Here is a 20,119-nt window from a genome sequence, read left to right on the forward strand (position 1 = left end):
AAGCAGGGAAGAATCTCTACAACAGAGTCTGTGATTTTAAATTACCCCTCATATATAGCAATCCGCCAGTTTGCTGAGCGTCTCAAGCTGTCCATCCACACCAATAATCCACACAGCAGGAAGGTCCAGACGACCTTTCCTCTCACCTGATGGCTTGGGAGAGGTGGGCTACACATCTGTCCTGTCCGACATCATGCTCCACCTCCTTCAAATGGTTTTTATTTCCTCTCCTTTCAACTGAAGTTGTTTGACCCTGCTGAGACTTTAGAGAAGGAAAGAAGCCAGTTACCAGGTACAACCCAGCTTCATCCCTGGTGGAGGGACATGATGGCCAAGGTGGGAATGCTAATTGACAGATTAGATCAGAGAGATATCTATTCCTTTGGGAAAGCTGGGAATAAGAACCTACTGCTTATGTTTCAGGCCCTTGGTATGCTTACTTTTTTTTTTTGCTCTTTTCCAGTTATTGCTCTTTTCCAGTTATTGCTTTTGAATGTGAAACAAATACCCACCAGGCTATCTGAAGCACATCCACCATGGGATACTGATTTTGCACTTCCATCTCGTGTGTTGTGGCTGAGTTCCATTATGCCCTTCACTCAATTAAGAGAATTCTTCAGTGAAAATACCTACCACTTTTCTCCTTTTGTAAGCCTAATTTTTAAGATGTAGAGTTAGGTGAACTCGGCCAGGCCTGTGTATGGGAAGTTCTAGTAACCCCTTCCCCTACCAGCTGTTCTCAACCTGTGGGTCATAATCCACAGGAACTGTATTAAAGGCTCATGGCATTAGGAAGGTTGAGAACCGTTGCTTGTACATGCTTTGCCTGATCTAGGCCCTATAGAGGATTAGAAACATAGAAGTATGGTTCAGGGGGTGTCTACACTATAGCTTCCTTCCAGCATGAAGGTCTCTCTTGTGAGAGTTTTATTCCTAAAGCCATAATTACAATAACAAGCAGCAATTATGTAGCGATTACTCTGTGCCAGTCATTCATTCAGCAGGATTTTACTGCACGCACACTTAAGTTGCTGTCACTGTTTGAGCCACCAGGAAGAAACCAAGGAAATCATTGCCAATCCTGTCCCTACCTTGTGGTTCTGTGTTATGATGGGAAGTTTGACCTAAGTGTTTGAAGTTCTGCATGGTGAAAAAGGAATTAAACTTGCCCAGTTGTTCTGGGAATCAGAGATGGGGAAAAGGGAGTGGAAATCACAGGGAGGTAGATGGGGTGAGACCAATGGTTCCCCAGTGTGGCGCCTGTAACTTGATACACACGTGCACATCTGCAGGTCCCGCCCCCTGCCCTCCCCATCAGAAACTGTGCCTATGGGACCAGGCGAGACAGCTCTCACAAACTCACCACTGATTCATACGTGCACTAAAGTTTGAGAACCACTGGCTTTGACATAAGGAAAAATTCTCCACCTGGTGTTTTCCAACAGCAAAATAAGCCCTGACAGCTGATGGCATAGCATTCTCCATCACTAGGTGTCTGCAAACAAGACCGCTTGATGAAGGAACGAAGGGTTTGGAATCCAGCATTTCCCAAGCTTATTTAATGATAAAATACTTTTATAATTATGAGGTGCTGACAGGACACTCATAAGGGTTTGTAATATAGTGGACACTTATTCATTAAATAAAGAAGATCACAAGAAATGCTCCAAAATGGAATCCTTGCTGCCAGAAATTGTCCAAAGTTGTTTTTTATATCTTATAATTTACACACAAAACAAATTAGAGTAATAAGATTATTTTTCTTTATTCAAGTGTATTAATGTGACTATCAATAATAAATACCCTCTCCCTCCTCCTAAAAAGTATCTATTATTATATCAAGAATTGGAAGGAAAACCAAAGGCTCTGGTGTCCCTTCCAAACCTGAAAAAAACTGAAGAAAGCAAAAGTTGTATTTGGAATCTTTTCACCCTTTCCCACAACTTTTCCAAATCTCTATCACCCTCTTTCTTCCCTTTTTCTGTAGGGAATGCTTCATTCTTGCTTCCGAATCTGCAAGGACTTAGGGTCTGTGCCTTTATCTCTTTCTGCTATACCCACCACCAGTCTTTTCCTGCATTTGTGCCCTGTTCAGGCTTCTCTAGCCTATGTGCCCTTCTCAGCCCATGCCCTCCCTCTGAGCGTGGTGCCTTCATCTGCTTCATTTGTGCTGGTGCCATAGCAGTTGCTAAGAAGTTATGGGCCCATCTCTTGGGCAACCTGTTTGCTTTTTAATGGAAGCCTTCCAGAGCCAGTGCCTGTAAGACAGAGAGTTTTAGATAGTCAGGCTGAGGGAGGGACACCATATAGAGAGAATTTCTCAGTCCAGTCCAAACTTGACCCATCTAATATATTCCGGAGAGGTTTTTCTCTGGAGTTCTACCTGCCTCGGGAACTAACCACCAACTTGGCCTGAATTTGACAGGCAGGAGAGAGAACAGCTCTTGCTACACTCAGGTGTCTCAATCAAATTCCTCCTTTGGGTTAAAATTCTATTTGCTTTCCCCCCCAGTGGGTCCAGTGGGCAGAGAGGACAGCTGGAGAAGACAGGGAGATGGGAGTGCTTTGTTCTGCTTTCCCCCAAACTAGTACATGTAAATGGAGACCTGTTTATGGTCACTTATTGTCCCCCATGATATTTTGGCCTCATTTATGGTGGGGATTAACATGATCTAGAGGCAGCCTGCTGGGTTCCTTTGCTAATCTAAAAATAAACAAAGCCCAAAGGAGCCATTTCTTTTTCCCATTAATTTGAAGGAAGGCAGATGGTGTCCAATAACCTGATTTGCATTGCCAATAAAGCTCGTCATCTTTTTGCTAAGCACTTGCTGTTAAATTTTTAACGAATGGCGTCAGGTGGTGCAGAATGGGCTCCCAGAAAGGTTACTCTGGGCCCATGGGGTGGGAGAGCAGGCAGAGGGAGCAGTCAGTCCCCACACAACCACCCTGGGAAGGAGGAGATTTGGAGGGATGAGAGGGGGTGGGCTCTGAACACTATTCAGACTGAGGGAAAAAATGTGCAGAAAGAGGTGAGCTAGCAGGAAGGTGATGTATTCTAAGAAGCTTGAGGAGCCCCAAGTTGTAAATTCGAGACCTTGTAACTCTGTCTCACTTATTGTTTCCTATCTGCCACCTGAAGAGGTGATAAAAACTCTTGAAGGGTGGATGGTATAAACACAGTAGAGGGAAGAAAGGAGGACCGCCAGGGAGAGGAGATGACCTCCCACGCAGCATGGCAGGGATGCAAGGAAGAGACCTGGGCTTGGGAACTCAGGCTCCAGTCCTGACTCTGAAATTCCATCCCTGAGAACTATCTTATGAAATCACCAGGTGGAGGGAGATGGACACACATTGCTACAGTGACTCGTCTTCTTCATCTGGGACGAGAACCCAAGACTCCAAACCTTCCAGTGCCGCTTTCACAAATGTCAGCTTTCTTCTTGCTTCTGTGCTCAGTGAATGGTTTCTTGATCTTTCTAACTTGAAGTGGTTAATTCTGTTAATTTTTTAAAATGTCAAAATCATTCAGCTGGATGGGAAGATCGATAAAGTCCTTTTCAACTCTAAAATTCTGTGTTATATTCTATGATCTTTGTGAAGAGCCAAGATTGTTTTGTTTTGTTAAAACAGAACACCAAGGTCCGGGAACCAGCTTAGCTCAGCCACAGTGTTTGCTTCAAGAATGAAAAGTCAAGACTAATGGGAATGGACCTTTTTGGCTAAAAAAATTGAGTCACTAAGCCAGTGGGAGATAAGCTTGAAGTTGCAGGTGGCCATCAGTCTTTGCAACTGAATTGGCAATAAAGCTCGTCATCTTTTTGGGCTTGAGAATGGAGCCATCATAGAGGAAAACAAAATTGAAAAGTGGAGAGAGATGAGTCTCTGGTGACCCCATGCCCAGCAGGAGACCTTTCAGTTCAATGAGCTGGTGAAATAGAGCCACCTTGGTACTCAGGGTGAAGAGCAGAGAGAGGAAGAAGACACAAGGCAATGCGCAAATAGAGTGAGCAGCGGTGGGCAACCTGTTGGCTTTGGATAATCCTGGCAGGTGCAGGAGGGAAGGCTTTAGCAGAGCTACTCTGTTACAGCTAAAGTACAAATGCCTGGTTTATGCCTGATCTTTTATACCCATAGTGATGTAATAGTATGACATAGTGGAGGTTTGGGAAAGCAGAGTCCTCAAGCAATTGGCATCAGAGGCATCTAAGAAGTTTTTTAAGAATTCAGAGTCCTTGGGCAGTGCCTGTGGTTCAGTGAGTAGGGTGCTGGCCCCATCTACTGAGGGTGGCGAGTTTGAACCCAGCCCCAGCCAAACTGCAACAAAAAAATGGCTGGGCCTTGTGGCAGGCATCTGTAGTCCCAGCTACTCACAATGCTAAGGCAAGAGAATCGCCTAAGCCCAAGAGCTGGAGGTAACTGTGAGTTGTGATGTCACAGCACTCTACCCAGGGTGACAAAGTGAAACTCTGTCTCTAAAAAAAGAAAAGAATTCAGAGTCCAGGGCTTTACCCACATCTACTACTCACTGAGAGTAGAGGCCTCGAACACACTCCTTCCTTCCTTCATTCCTTCCTTCCTTCCTTCCTGCCTTCCTTTCTTTTGAGGCAGAGTCTCACTTTGTCACCCTGAGTAAAGTGCCATGGCATCAGAGCTCACAGCAACCTCAAACTCTTAGGCTCAAGTGATTCTCTTGTCTCAGACTCCCAAGTAGCTGGGAATACAAGGCACCTGCCACAATGCTCAGCTGTTTTTTAGAGATGAGGTCTCACACTTGCTCAGATTGGTATCGAACCAGCATTTCTTTTCTAAGCTCAGGCAATCCACCTGCCTCAGCCTCCCAGAGTACTAGGATTACAGGCGTGGGCCCCTGCCTGGCCTTTGAATATACATTCTTGAAAGATTCCTAGGGCTTACATTAAAATCTGAGATACACTGTCATAGTCCTAAGAGCTCCAACTTTGAAATGAGAAGATCTGGGTTTGAATCTAGTCTCGCTCACTATTTTGTATAACCTTGGGCTGGTAACTTAACCTCTTCCAGCCTCAGTTTTCTTGTCAGTAATAGGACACTAACAATGCTTCACAGGGTTGTAAGAATAAGTGAGATAATGTATGCATATAAAGTGCTTATTGGTGTTTTCTTATATGAGAAGTTTTCAGTGACTATTATGGTTATTAAAACCTAAAACTGCAAGAGAAAGGGCAAAATCTAAGAAAATTCAAAAAGAACAGATACACACTGGATTAGGCACTCCTTAGGATTTATGATAGAGCTTGTAGAGTGGTTAAGACTGAAGTCTCAAGGAGGGTTATGTGAATGCCTCAATCTGATTCTGGTTTTGCCACTGATGAGCTGTGTGACCTCCTGAACTGCCTTGCTGTTCAGTTTACTCATCTGTAAAATGGGATTAATTTTAGTATTCACAGCTTTTGGTGGTAATGATTAAATGAGATAATGAATGCAAAGGACATAGACAATAATTCTCAGTTTTTTTATGACCATTTCCCCCTTTTCCAGTAACATTAGTGCTTGTTCTTTGTGGTTCACCACCATGTAGTGGTATTCCTCTGAGAGCCTCTCACCTAGCCCCTGCCCTTGTGATTAAACAAATAAATTCAATTCAGAGAGTCTGGACCCTCTCTCAGTCTTCATCTGAATCCCCTTAGAGAGGGCGCAGGCTGCGGAATGGTAGATAGGGGAACTTTTAGTGCTTTGGGGGCCTGGCTTTTGAGCTGGCCGCCCAGTGCTTACAGAAATGTCTGGAACTTTAAGTTGATATTTACAAAGTGTCAAGGCCCAGAGCATTTCTTTTCTATTGAAACCCCAGGAAACCTCAGGGTCTAAAGTTTTAAACAAAGGAAAAAGCTTCCACCTTTGGGTTGTAAGTCACACTGATGGATGTAGCACTCTGGTCCTGCTTACTAGAGCTCGGTAGGTATTGAACATTCAAAGATCTGTTCAATACAACCTTTCAAATAAAAAAATTAGCAAGTCATATTAATGAGGAAATAACTGCAAGAACAAAATGACTGTGTTTGGCAGTGCTGCAAAAGTGCTTGGAATAGTTTAAGGAAACATTTGAACCTGAAATATTAAAATTTGGGTCTCATCTTCCTCATCTACTAAATTAGAAGGTGATCTTTAATGTTGCTTTTAATCTTAATTATTTAAGATTCTTAGATTCCAGATTCTGTGATGTTATACAAAGTTGCTTCTCTTAGGAAGTCTCTCTGTCCCAGCAGTGGGAGGCGGGGTAGGTGCCATCTGCAGTTGAAACTGGGCCATGTTGCTGAGCAGCTGGCAAATCCAAGTGATTCTCTTCTCACTGGTGTGGGTGCAGGGCTGCATATTAATTTACAATTACTCATAAAGGAGACAGCAAAGCCTTCTCTTTTGTCAACACTTGGACATACAAATTAGGTAATATTGAATGGGCCATGAATATTTCATTTCCACCCTCCCTCCTCATGCCAGTCACCTTATATGAGACTAGATTAATATCCGAAGTGATTCACACTCAGTTAGGTGTCCAGGTCTGGCCCCCTTAGACATGCTCTATTTTGGCCTCAATTTGTCAGCTGAATTTCTGTTACTGACTACATAGGACAGAAGCAGAACCACAGGATCTACCTCAACTTTATACTGGGCGTGAACTCCAGTGTTTCAAAGTGATCTTTGGTTCTGACAATATGGCAGAGCAAACTTGTAGAAAGGCTAAATAAAAAAATAGGGTTTTTAAAAATACTCTGGCATGAAAGAAAGAAAAATCCCCAGGTGCAAGCCAGGAAGAGAGAAATCAAAGACAGGACAGTAATGGAGAGTTGGTTTTGCAGCAAAATTTCTGACCCAGATAGAGGTTCCCCAAGAGTTGAAGGTTGGGGAATTAACACCCACTGAGATTCAGGAATGTGGCCTTACATCCCTGCTAGGTAGGGAAAGTAGAACTGAGCTTCAGGATAAGCCAAGAGCCTTGAAAAGTTGTACTGTCCATAGAATGGTGACTACAAACACTCCACATCTAAATCCAGGAAAGAATCAAGAAAACTGGCCATCTGTCTAGGATGGTAGTTTAAAAGAAGAAAAACAGCTATGTTTAAGAAATCAAAACCGTGGCCAGGTGCTGTGGCTCATGTCTGTAATCCTAGCACTTTAGGAAGCTGAGGTGGGAGGATAGCTTGAGCTCAGGAACTGGATACCAGCCTGGGTAAAGTGGAAAGACCCTATCTCTACAAGAAATAGGAAAATTAGCCAGGTATGGTGGTAAATGTCTGTAGTTCTAGCTACTGAGGAGGCTGAGGCAGGAGGATTGCTTGAGAACAGAAGCTGGAGGTTATAGTGAGCTATGATTGCACCATAGTACTCTAGCCTGGGTGATAGAGCAAGACCATGCCTCTAAAAACAAAAAGGAAATCAAAACCCCAGGTCTGTGCCACATATAGTGTGGTATCCAAATGGATACTACTGAGAAGTTAGCATAAACTGCTCAAGTCTACAGAACCACTAGGATATAATAGAAACAATTGTAAAATTGCATTGTTAGGACGTTTTTCCAACCTAGAGCGCAAAGGGCTCACACCATAAAATTAACCACCATGAGGGAAGAGTTTAGCAAGTGGTTTACTTTAGCAAGTAATTATCACCCTAAGAATCCAAAGTAATAGAAGTATCTTTAAGAAACTATAAAATAAAAGCATCTGAAATTATTGAAGATATAAGAGATGGACTGGTACATAAAAAGAAACAGCAAATTTAAAAGAAATACATAAAGAGAACACATGCGTATGTTGGTTTTGCTCCAAACTGAGGAATTTCCCAGGAAACAAGGCTTTCAATACCAAAACAGGGAAAATCCCACTGAGAAAACCAAGATGGTTGGGCATGCTACTTCAACTGGGTCATCAAAGAGATTTTAACAAAGGGACTATTTACAAAGAAGGTAGAACCCTGGACCTAGCAGCAATGAGAAACCTTTACTTCTGTAAGTAAGGCCGAGGGTGAAAGGAGAAGGTGTGGTTTTAAAAACCCATAGAAATGACGTCTGTGGAGAAGGCTTTTATAGAAGGAAAGGAAGCATAAAAGTAAACACATCATTTTTTACTCTTCTCTTACTTTCTCTCTAAACTCCTGTTAGGACTCCCCATTGACCAAACTCAGCTAAAGGTAAGAGGACAAGGGAGCCCATTGACCTAGTCCCTATAGGTCAGCCGCCTGGGACATAGATAAAGAAGGGTGCAGAATGGATCTTAGGGGGCAAATGAAAAATAGTCAGGACAAACACACCATGAAATGGATCATCTGAATACCTATATGTGAAATCTTGTGAGTCAAATCAGGTTGTATAATACAAAAATTAGCGGAAGACATAACAACTAGAAGTTAGGAGAGCTGAGCCCTAGTAACAGATCGGGTATTTACAATCAGAATGACTTTGAGAAAATCACTACCTCAAACTTCCTATGTATTAACTAACAATGGAATTGTTTAAGAGTAGAAGTCTCCAATGGGAAGCCTGTGGATCAAGTCTTTTTTTTTTTTTTTTTTTTAATTTTTTTATTAAATCATAAGTGTATACAATGATATGATTATGGGGCATCATACACTCACTTCATAAACCATTTGACACATTTTTATCCCAGTGGTTAACATAGCCTTTCCGGCGTTATCTCAGTTACTGTGCCAAAACATTTATATTCTACATTTACCAAGTTTCGCAAATACCCCTGTAATATGCACCACAGGTGTGATCCCACCGATTCCCCTCCCTCTACCCACCCCCCCCTTTCCCACTTCCCCCTATTGTTAAGTTGTAGCTGGGTTATAGCTTTCATGTGAGAGTCCCAAATTAGTTTCATAGTAGGGCTGTGTACATTGGGTATTTTTTCTTCCATTCTTGGGATACTTTACTAAGAAGAATATGTTCTAGCTCCATCCATGTAAACATGAAAGAGGTAAAGTCTCCATCTTTCTTTAAGGCTGCATAGTATTCCATGGTATACATATACCACAATTTATTAATCCATTCGTGGATCGATGGGCACTTCGGCTTTTTCCATGACTTAGCAATTATGAATTGGGCTGCAATAAACATTCTGGTACAAATATCTTTGTTATGTTGTGATTTTTGGTCTTCTGGGTATATGCCCAGCAGAGGAATTACAGGATTGAATGGCAGATCTATTTTTAGATCTCTGAGTGTTCTCCATATATCCCTCCAAAAGGAATGTATTAATTTGCATTCCCACCAGCAGTGCAGAAGTGTTCCCTTTTCTCCACATCCACGCCAACATCTCTGGTCTTGAGATTTTGTGATATAGGCTAGTCTCATTGGAGTTAGATGATATCTCAAAGTAGTTTTGATTTGCATTTCTCTGATGATTAAAGATGATGAGCATTTTTTCATATGTCTGAAGGCCGTGCGCCTGTCTTCTTCAGAGAAGTTTCTCTTCAAATCCCTTGCCCAGCCTGCGATGGGATCCCTTGTTTTTTTCTTGCTGATGCGTTTGAGTTCTCTGTGGATTCTGGTTATTAAACCTTTGTCAGAGTTATACCCTGCAAATATCTTCTCCCATTCTGAGGGCTGTCTGCTTGCTCTGCTTACTGTGTTCTTAGCTGTGCAGAAGCTTTTTAGTTTGATCAAGTCCCAGTAGTGTATTTTTGAAGCTGCTTCAATTGCCCGGGGGGTTCTCCTCATGAAATACTCACCCAGACCAATTTCTTCAAGGGTTTTCCCTGCATTCTCCTCTAGTATTTTTATAGTTTCATGTCTTAAGTTTAAATCTTTAATCCAATGAGATGGATCAAGTCTTTTTGTAGTTGTGTACTGCTTACCCTTACAATGTTTTAAAATAAATCTGAATCATTCAGAAACATTGAAAAAGTCATGAGAATTTATATAAAAAGCTAGATTTCTAGCTTTTTTTTGGTGTTTTCATTTGGCAACAATTGCTCATGGGTACCCTGTCCAGGTAGGCCCCACTTCCAGTTCTCTGAGATTCTGGGAATGGGGTCCACTTCACTTATCTGCATAATATTAACTACCTACTGCCTATAGAAATTGGAATTTGCAACTTTTTTTTTTTTAGGAGAAATGTAAAAGTTTATTGTGAAATTCATACGTTTTAAAAATGATCTATCAGAATATTTATTGCAGGCCTATTCACAATTGCTAAGTCATGGAAAAAGCCCAAGTGCCCATCGATCCACGAATGGATCAATAAATTGTGGTATATGTACACCATGGAATATTATGCAGCCTTAAAGAAAGATGGAGACTTTACCTCTTTCATGTTTACATGGATGGAGCTGGCACATATTCTTCTTAGTAAAGTGTCTCAAGAATGGAAGAAAAAGTACCCAATGTACTCACCCTTATTATGAAACTAATGTAGGACCTTCACATGAAAGCTATATCCCAGTTATAACCTAAGAATAGGGAGAAGGGGGAAAGGGAGGGGAGGGAGGGGGTTGTAAATCAAATTCAAAATATCCCAGGGAAAAATGACCCTGTGTTCTCTTAAAATAATCATGTCCTCTTCTAATCTTAATTACCTATCCATTGTTGAACCTAATTTCTCAGCTATGTATTGAGGGAGAGTATTCTACTTATCCAACAGCACTTCATGATTCCTGAGTGACTCTTCTGTTTCTTCCAGGCTCCTAATTTGCTGTTCTATCCCACTGCCTTTATCCAGAGAGATGAAAAGGCAAATAGTTTTTACTTTAGATGGTCTCTTAATAAGCGTCTCACAAAATCGAACAAAGTTACATGGCTGATGAATTTGTCTAATATAAAGCTCTTCTATCCAAACTTCTGTGACTGTCTCATTTAGGTATTCTTTTTTTTTTTGAGACAGAGTCTTACTATGTCCCCCTCTGTAGAGTGCTGTGGCACCACAGCTCACAGCAACCTCCAGCTCTTGGGCTTAAGTGATTCTCTTGCCTCAGCCTCCCAAGTAGCTGGGACTATAGGCGCCTGCCACAACACCCAGCTATTTTCTGGTTGCAGTTGTCATTGTTGTTTGGCAGGCCTGGGCTGTATTCAAACCCTCCAGCTCTGGTGTATATGGCCGGTGCCTTAGCCGCTGAGCTACAGGTGCCAAGCCTCATTAAGGTACTCTTAAAAAAGTGACCTCATTAAGGTACTCTTGGAAAAGTGAAACCTGTTACATTCTCTTCTGTTTTAATTTGCTTGTGATATTTTCCATCTTCTTTTTCTTGAGCCAAGTATTTCTTTATGTTTTCTGCTTTCTCCACGTAGATGGAAATTTTATATCTGAGATTAGATTTCTTAGTACAATCTTTGGTGCCTTTCATAACCTGCAGGAGCAGATCACTCTCTTCTTAGTAACATACCAGAGCCTGCAGATACTTGTACTCCAAATCTAATTTCACCATCCGCTGTAGCATAGTGACTACCTTAGTGCTCTTCGATCTGGCCCCAACTCAGACTTCACTATAATTCCAGGAACTCCTTACTGCATCCAAGCAGAAGTTGGAGTTTGCAACCTTGAATGAGGTCTTTCAGCTTTTAGGTTTAATAACCTGTGAAATTTAAGGCATCACTCTATTTTTTTGCATATGAACACAGGCTTTGTGAATTTTGGAGTAGAGGTAAATCGGGAAGTTGGCAGGTGGCTATTTTTGCATCTCTTCCTTTACATCTGAAAGGCGGCACATATGCAGTTTTATGAAGCATATGGTTTTCCATGTGCATAGCTACACTTTGTTGATTTTTCCTTTTCTTATGTTCTCCCAAAGCCCAGGAGAACAAATATAAGCTGCCACTCAGAAAACAGTTTTGAGGAAAAGCCCAGCCAGAGAGGAAAATGTGAAGGGATCCAAAAACATGCCAAGTGACCATATTTGGGGTATAAGTTTCCACAGTTCCTGAAGACCATGACACTTCTCCCCTTCACCTGGGATATAATGAGCACAAAGTAAAACAGCTCACCAGGGGCACTGGCTTTGCTCTGTCAGGGAATGGGATAAAAAAGATAAATTCAGCCTCTCTGGGACAGACCATGATTGGAAACATGTGAAAATGTTTACCCGGTGATGGGCCTTGGGTTTTACATCTGCCAACAGCTGTGGCAGGAGACAGCCAAAAACAGAATCTTTTCCAGGCTTGGGGAAAGATAAATATGAAAAGGAGTTCTCCATAGACCAGTCCTGCTTAAGAGATGCTAATGGTGAGCTTGTCAGGTCAGGAAACTTTGAGGTAGGCATTAATAGGAATTGCATTAACTTTCCCTAAGGACCAGGAAACTGGGGCTCCCTGGATTACATTTTGTCCTGAGAATGTCTGCTCACCAGCTTCATGGAGGACTTCCCCTTCAGCCTATCCCTCAGGGTTGAACAGTTTCGGCTACTGCTGGGAAATGATTCAGCCAAGAGATTAAAGTACTGAAAGAGACATTTCTAACTCCTTTTCCAGAATAAACAAGGATTATGGGCTGAATATGAATTATTAAAATGTATTCATTTTTCTCTGGACAAATTTGGCCCTACTTAATCACCTTTGCCTTAAGGAAAGCTAAATGTGTTAGGAGTGTTCCAAGCTGAGCTGGCTCCTAAGGAAACCATTAAGGAGCAAAATTTGTCTTGATGACTCCTGTTCCACAACATCTCCTATTCCCTTTCTGGGGCCTCTTCTGCTGTCCACCATTTGTCATTCCTGTGCCCTCCTACACACCTGGCCCTTCCCATTGGCTTTATGTACCTGCCTCACCTCCTAGCCCACTGGTCCCCTAGGCCCTGTGAAGGCTTACTTCTGTCTGTGACTGTGAAAATGAGGTTTCTGATTGGTAAGAAGGTTACATGATTTGGTGGCCAAACTGGGACACTTTTGAGAGTCAGAGGACTATTTATTAGTAAGTGCCTTAGTCTGTGTGGTCTGCTATAACAAAGTATTATGGACTGGGTGGCTTAGCTCAAAATGCTAGGAGATTCGATGTCAGGGTGAGGGCCCACTGCCTGATTTATGAATGCTGCCATCTTGCTGGGCCTCACATGGTAGAAAAGGCAAATGAGCTTCCATGGGCCTCTTTTATAAACACATTAATCCTGTTCATGAGGCAGAAGCTCCCAAAAGGAAGGTACTACCTCCTAATACCATTATCACCTTGGGAACTAGAGTGTCAACATCTGAATTTGGGGAGGACATATCAATAATTATACCTACATGACAACATTTTTATCTATCCCAGAGAATACATTTGTATTTCCACAGGGGTGTTCTGGAGATAGTTTGTGTTGATCCCAAAAGGGAATCTTAAGTTTGGAGATATTTGCTATTATGATATAGCAGAAGTCAAGTCAATGGTCTGGGGGCAGGTAGCTTTTTTGGATCTGATTAAACCAAGTAAGAGTCTAGGGAGTCCCATTTAGAAATAAATAAATCTGACTCCTACCCTTGGAAACTTTTAATTTAATCTGGAAAGTGAGAACCAGCAGGGATGATAAAGTAGTTGAGATAAATTTAGAGAAAAAACATGATGTGTATCAATTTTTAACTTGAACAAATTCTAAACCTCCATCTTCCATACCTTCCCATGAATAAAAACAAAACGCTGCACTGAAACCCCTGGAGTATCTGCTCACAGGAAGCAACTGAGTCACAGCCCTGCAGGGCTATCTATCAGTAACTGAGTGTGACAGAGGTGCAAGGTGGAGAAGGAGGCGTCAACCTTCCCACAGTACTCTATTTACTGGGTGGGTCCTCCTGACTTCATGGAGCACCGGAGCAAGTCATATTTAAATTGTCACCAGACTCCTGTGATCCAATTCCCAGAGACCTTTGGAACTCTCACACCTGAGACAAATCCTGACTGAGACAATTGATTTGGACTTTTGGAACTGAGCCAATCTCCTGAGGACAATTCAGGTGGTGCCCTGGGTGTGTGGTTGTAGAAAGGTTTGATTTTCCTTTTCCAATTGTTGCCTGTGAGGTGGTGGGGTGATTTAATTGCTGGTATTTCTTCAAAGCTGAGACTTCAACCCTGAGTAACTTTTTCACTAGGATTGAACAGAGACCAGCTGAAAACAAGACAGAACCACTTAGCCCTACCACACCAAATAGGTCCCCAGTTTCTCAGGCCATAGCACTGTACGGGTCCTCAACAAAGCTCCAGGAGAAAAGTCAAATGGTGTAAAATAATCAAGAGGCAGATTCAGCGGAAGAACTCTGGTACATGAATAAGCAGAATAGATCAAACACCCCAAGGAAAGATATGGCAGATGTAACTGAAAATCCCATTCATAAACAGCTGGCCGAGATGTCAGAAATCAAATTCAGAATTTGGATCGCGAACAAGATTAATAGAATGGAGGACAATTTGGAAGTAGAAATTCGAAGACCAATTCAAATGTCAGAATTAGAAATTCAAGAAGAAATTCAAAAGTGGTCTCAAGAATTTAATGAATTTAAAGACAAAACCACCAAAGATTTTGATGCACTGAAGAAGAATTTGCAGCCCTCAAAGATGTAAAAAATACTGTAGAATTCCTCAGTAACAGAGTGGAGCAAGCAGAAAAAAGGATTTCTGACATTGAAGACAAAGCTTTTGAATGCTCCCAAACTCTCAAACAGGAAGAGAAATGGAGAGCAAAAACAGATAATTCCCTCAGAGAGCTCTGGGATAATTTGAAGAAGGCTAATATCAGCCTCATTGGAATCACTGAAAGTGATGAAGTGGCCTCGCAAGGCAAAAAGGCCCTTCTCCATGAAATTATGAAAGAGAATTTTCCAGACATGCCAAGAGATTCTGAAATTCAGATAGTGGACAGTTTCAGAACCCCAGCATGACTCAATCCGAATAAGACATCCCCCAGGCACATCATAATTAACTTCACTAGTGTTAATATGAAAGAGAAAATTCTGAAAGCAGCCAGATGTAAGAAATTCATTACCTACAAAGGGAAGAATATTAGAATGACTGCAGATCTCTCTGCTGAAACTTTTCAATCCAGAAGAGGATGGTCATTGACTTTTAATATCCTAAAACAAAATAACTTTCAACTCTGGATCCTGTATCCAGCTAAACTGAGTTTCATTTATGATGTAGAAATTAAATACTTTAATGACATTCATATGTAGAAGAAAATTGCCATAACCAAACCAGCTCTTCAGGATAGTCTCAGACGTATCCTCCTTAATGACCAGCCCAATCCTCTAACACAAAATTAAACTCACTCAGAAACTTTTGATCAAACTCCAACTTCCACAGTGGTGAAAGGATTAAAAATGCCCACTGGAATTTTGAAAAACTCGATACCCAAAACTTCACCAGACTTATCAATATTCTCCATTAATGTGAATGGCTTAACCTGTCCTCTAAAGAGGCATAGGTTAGCTGGCTGTATACAAAAACTCAGGCCAGACATTTGTTGCATACAAGAGTCACATCTTAACTTAAAAGACAAATACAGACTCAGGGTGAAGGGATGGTCATCCATATTTCAGGCAAATAGTAATCAGAAAAAAGCAGGTGTTGCAATTTTATTTGCAGACACAATAGGCTTTAAACCAACAAAAGTAAGGAAGGACAAGAATGGTCACGTCATATTTGTTAAGGGTAATACTCAATATGATGAGATCTCAATTATTAATATCTATGCACCCAACCAAAATGCACCTCAATTTATAAGAGAAACTCTAACAGACATGAGCAACTTGATTTCCTCCAGCTCCATAATAGTCGGTGATTTCAACACTCCTTTGCCAGTGTTGGATCGATCCTCCAACAAGAAGCTGAGCAAAGAAATCTTAGATTTAAACCTAACCATCCAACATTTGGATTTAGCAGACATCTACAGAACATTTCTTCCCAACAAATCTGAATACACATACTTCTCATTAGCCCATGGAACTTACTCCAAAATTGATCACATTTTAGGTCACAAGTCTAACTTCAGTAAATTTAAAGAGATAGAAATTATTCCATGCATCTTCTAAGACCAACATCGAATAAAACTTGAGCTGAGTAACAAGAGGAATCTGCATACTCACAAAAACATGGAAGTTAAATAACCTTATGCTGAAAGATAGCTAGGTCAGAGATGAGATTAAGAAAGAAATCACGAATTTTTTGGAACAAAACAACAATGAAGACACGAACTAACAGACCCTCTGGGACACCGCAAAGGCAGTTCTAAGAGGGAAATTTATAGCACTGCAAGCCTTCCTCAAGAGAATGGAAAGAGAGGAAGTTAACAACTTAATGGGACATCTCAAGCAACTGGAAAAGGAAGAACATTCCAACCCCAAACCCAGTAGAAGAAGAGAAATGACCAAAATTAGAGCAGAATTAAATGAAATTGAAAACAAAAGAATAATACAACAGATCAATAAATAAAAAAGCTGTTTTTTTGAAAAGGTCAATAAAATAGATAAACCTTGGCCAACCTAATCAGAAAAAAAGAGTAAAATCTCTAATCTCATCAATCAGAAACAACAAAGAAGAAATAACAACAGACGACTGGCTTGGCAGGAGGGGAGGCCTGTGTGCGGGTCGTGCCTCCTGGAGCCGCCCCTGGGACGTCAGTCCTGGAGGAGGCGAAGGTTGCTTCAGTTGGTGAGAAGACTATGAACAGGTCAGAGAACTTGCTCTTTACTGTCTCCTCATTAGCATCTCAAGTTCATGCTGCTGCGGTTAACGGAGATAAGGGTGCTCTGCCGAGGCTCATCGGAGGAAACTCTGCCCTTAAAGACAAAGAAGATCAATTTGGGAGGACACCCCTTATGTATTGTGTGTTGGCTGACAGACTGGATTGTGCCGATGCTCTCCTGAAGGCAGGAGCAGATGTTAATAAAACTGACCATAGCCAGAGACAGCTCTCCACCTTGCAGCTCAAAAGATGGCAGCCAAGTAACAGCTTCCTTGCATCTGGGCACTGTGAGTCTGGGGAGATAGGACTCCAGGCATCTCTGGCTGCTGGGATCTGCCTATCATCACCCCTGAGAGGATACAGGGAGTCAGCGAGAGACTTCTGGACCCCAAGAGGAGGACTAAAACAGTGGAAAATCGGCAAGTGCTCGTGTGTGTTCAATCCGTCTAAACCCCCCCGCAACTGTAAGTTCAGTAGCAGCGAGACTGCAAACCAGAAAGGCCTTACCTGTGAACTGTTTTGGTGTCTTTGGACTTGGCAATCAGCTGAACTGCCTTGGGGAGAGCCTGAGCGGGAGTGCGGAGAAATTTGGCCTTTGTCTAGGGCCCCAGTCTGAGCCGCTGAGCCAGATGGAGCTAATAGTGTTTGGCTCTGGGTCACAGGCAGCAGCCATTGTGAGCAATCTGCCCTGGCAAGCTCCGCCCTCAGAGTCACAGAGCTGGAATTGGGTGGGAGCTGGTAACCCAGCGACCAAGTAGCCTAAGGGCGGGGTCTGAGCCGCCTTGCAGCCCTAACCCTCGGGGGCAGAGGGAGACCAGTTTTGACACACAAGGTAAGTGGATAGCCACTTCAGCAGTGATTCCAGCGACAGGCACTGCCCTAGGAAAGCTTATGCTCAGCAAGTGAACAAGTTCAAAGAGCCTTTTAAGTGGGCTGAAGAGAGATTTAGGGTGTCAACCTGCTGGGGTTTGAGAAACTAGCAGCCTCCAGTCGTATCAGAACTGTGATTAACATCTCATACCCCAGAAGACCACGTGTTGCCCAGACAATATTCAATAACATATACATACTACTTTGTTTTTGGTTGTGATTTTTTTTGGGGGGGGGGTTGGTTTTTTTTTTGTTTATTTTGATGTTGTAGATTGCTGTTTTGTTTTTTAAGTTCAAGCTTTTCCATACAGATCCTTTTTCTTTCTCAATTTTTCTAGTTTAATTATAATTTCCCATTGCTGCCGATTTCAATAATTAGAACTTCATTTTCGTTTTGGTTTCTACTGCTATTAATTGGTTTTCCACCCAATGTTATCCGGTAAAGTTTTCTGTTTGCTTGTTTTGGTTTGATTTATAGCATTTTTGTCTTTTCTCTCTACTTGGTGGAGGTGGGGTACTGTGTCTGATCAGGTTAGCAAAGAGCTGCTGACCTCAAGGGAACCACCCAAATGGGCACCCCCAGAAGGTGCTTTTTGTTTTATAAGGTTGTATCAAAGTACCCTACTGTACAAATATATTGCTCTGTCTCCCTCTTTCTGTGCCTCTATTCATTTTGTCAATATTCCTTTCACCCACCCCCTCTCCCTTCTCTATTTTTCTTTTTTTTTCTTATCACTTGGTGCTCCTTTCTTTCATCCCTTTTTTGCTCTTCAACCTTCTCACCCTTCTGGTCCTGTAACCCTTAGTCCACAGGCACGAGAACTTAAAGAGCAAGAGGAAGTGAAAGGAAATTAGGGCAAGGAAACAGATAAAAGAAATCACTCATGAGGAAGAATCAGCAGAAAACTCCAGGCAGCATGAAGAACCAGTCCAGACAACCCCACCAAGGGACCATGAGGTAGCTACTGCAGAGGATTCCACCTATACAGAAATGTTAGGAATGACAGAAAGGGAATTTAGAATACACATGTTGCAAACAATGAAAGAAATGATGGAAACAACGAAGGAAACTGCTAATAAAGTGGAAAATAACCAAAAGGAAATTCAAAAACAGAATCAAATAAGAGATGAACGATATGAAGAATATAAAAAGGATATAGCAGAGCTGAAGGAACTGAAACAGTCAATTAGGGAACTTAAAGATGCAATGGAAAGTATCAGCAACAAGTTAGACCATGCAGAAGAAAGTTTTTGAGATAACTCAATAGTAAAAGAGGCAGAAAAGAAGACATAGAAAGCAGAATGTTCCCTGTCAGAATTATGGGACTTTATGAAGCGTTCCAACATACGGGTTATAGGAATTCCAGAAGGAGAAGAAGAATGCCCCAGAGGAATGGAAGCCATACTAGAGAATATTACAAAAGAAAATTTCCCAAATATCACCAAAGATTCTGACACACTGCTTTCAGAGGGCTATCGGACCCCAGGTCACCTCAACTCTAACCAAGCTTCTCCAAGACACATTGTGATGAACCTGTCCAAAGTCAAGACAAAAGAAAAGAATCTGCAAGCTGCCAGGAGTAAGCACCAGTTGACCTACAGGGGCAAATCCATCAGAGTGACCGCAGACTTCTCTAATGAAACTTTCCAAGGAAGAAGACAATGGTCATCTAAGTTTAATCTACTTAAACAGAAAAATTTCCAGCCCAGGATTCTGTACCCTGCTAAGCTAAGCTTCAAAATTGATGGAGAAATCAAATCATTTACGGATATACAAACATTGAGGAAATTTGCCACAACAAGACAAGTCCTACAGGAAATACTTCAACCTGTTCTGCACACTGACCACCACAATGGATCAGCAGCAAAGTAAGAACTCAGCAATTAAAGGACAGAACCAAACCTCCACACTGATGCAAAAGATAAAAATAAGCAATGGACTCTCACAAAATAAGACGAATTAAATACTACCACACTTATCAATTATCTCAATAAATGTTAATGGCTTGAATTCCCCACTGAAGAGACATAGATTGGTTGACTGGATTAAAAAACACAACCCATCCATTTGCTGTCTGCAAGAAACACACCTGGCTTCAAAAGACAAATTAAACCTACGAGACAAGGGTTGGAAGACAATTTTTCAGGCAAATGGAATTCAGAAGAAAAGAGGAGTTGCAATCTTATTTTCAGATACATGTGGATTTAAAGCAACTAAAGTCAAAAAAGACAAAGATGGTCACTTTATATTGGTCAAGGGAAAACTACAACAAGAAGACATTTCAATTGTAAATATCTATGCACCCAATTTAAATGCTCCCAGATTCTTGAAGCAGACCTTACTCAGTCTGAGCAATATGATATCTGATAATACCATAATAACAGGGGACTTCAACACTCCTCGTACAGAGCTGGACAGATCCTCTAAACAGAAATTAAACAAGGATATAAGAGATGTAAATGAGACCCTAGAACAACTGTGCTTGATAGACGCATATAGAACACTCCATCCCAAAGATAAAGAATATACAATCTTCTCATCACCCCATGGAACATTCTCCAAAATTGATCATATCCTGGGACACAAAACAAATATCAACAGAATCAAAAGAATTGAAATTTTACCTTGTAATTTTTCAGACCA

General features: G+C 41.6%; 1 pseudogene; it reads right to left on the bottom strand.

Moving 5' to 3' along the window:
* Positions 1-11,406, bottom strand: part of LOC128568558 (MIT domain-containing protein 1-like) — a 90,193-nt pseudogene extending 78,787 nt beyond the window's left edge.
* Positions 11,407-20,119: the final 8,713 nt, after the last annotated feature.

The sequence above is a fragment of the Nycticebus coucang genome, chromosome 17 (assembly GCF_027406575.1).
Source record: "Nycticebus coucang isolate mNycCou1 chromosome 17, mNycCou1.pri, whole genome shotgun sequence".
Classification (NCBI taxonomy): Eukaryota; Metazoa; Chordata; class Mammalia; order Primates; family Lorisidae; genus Nycticebus; species Nycticebus coucang.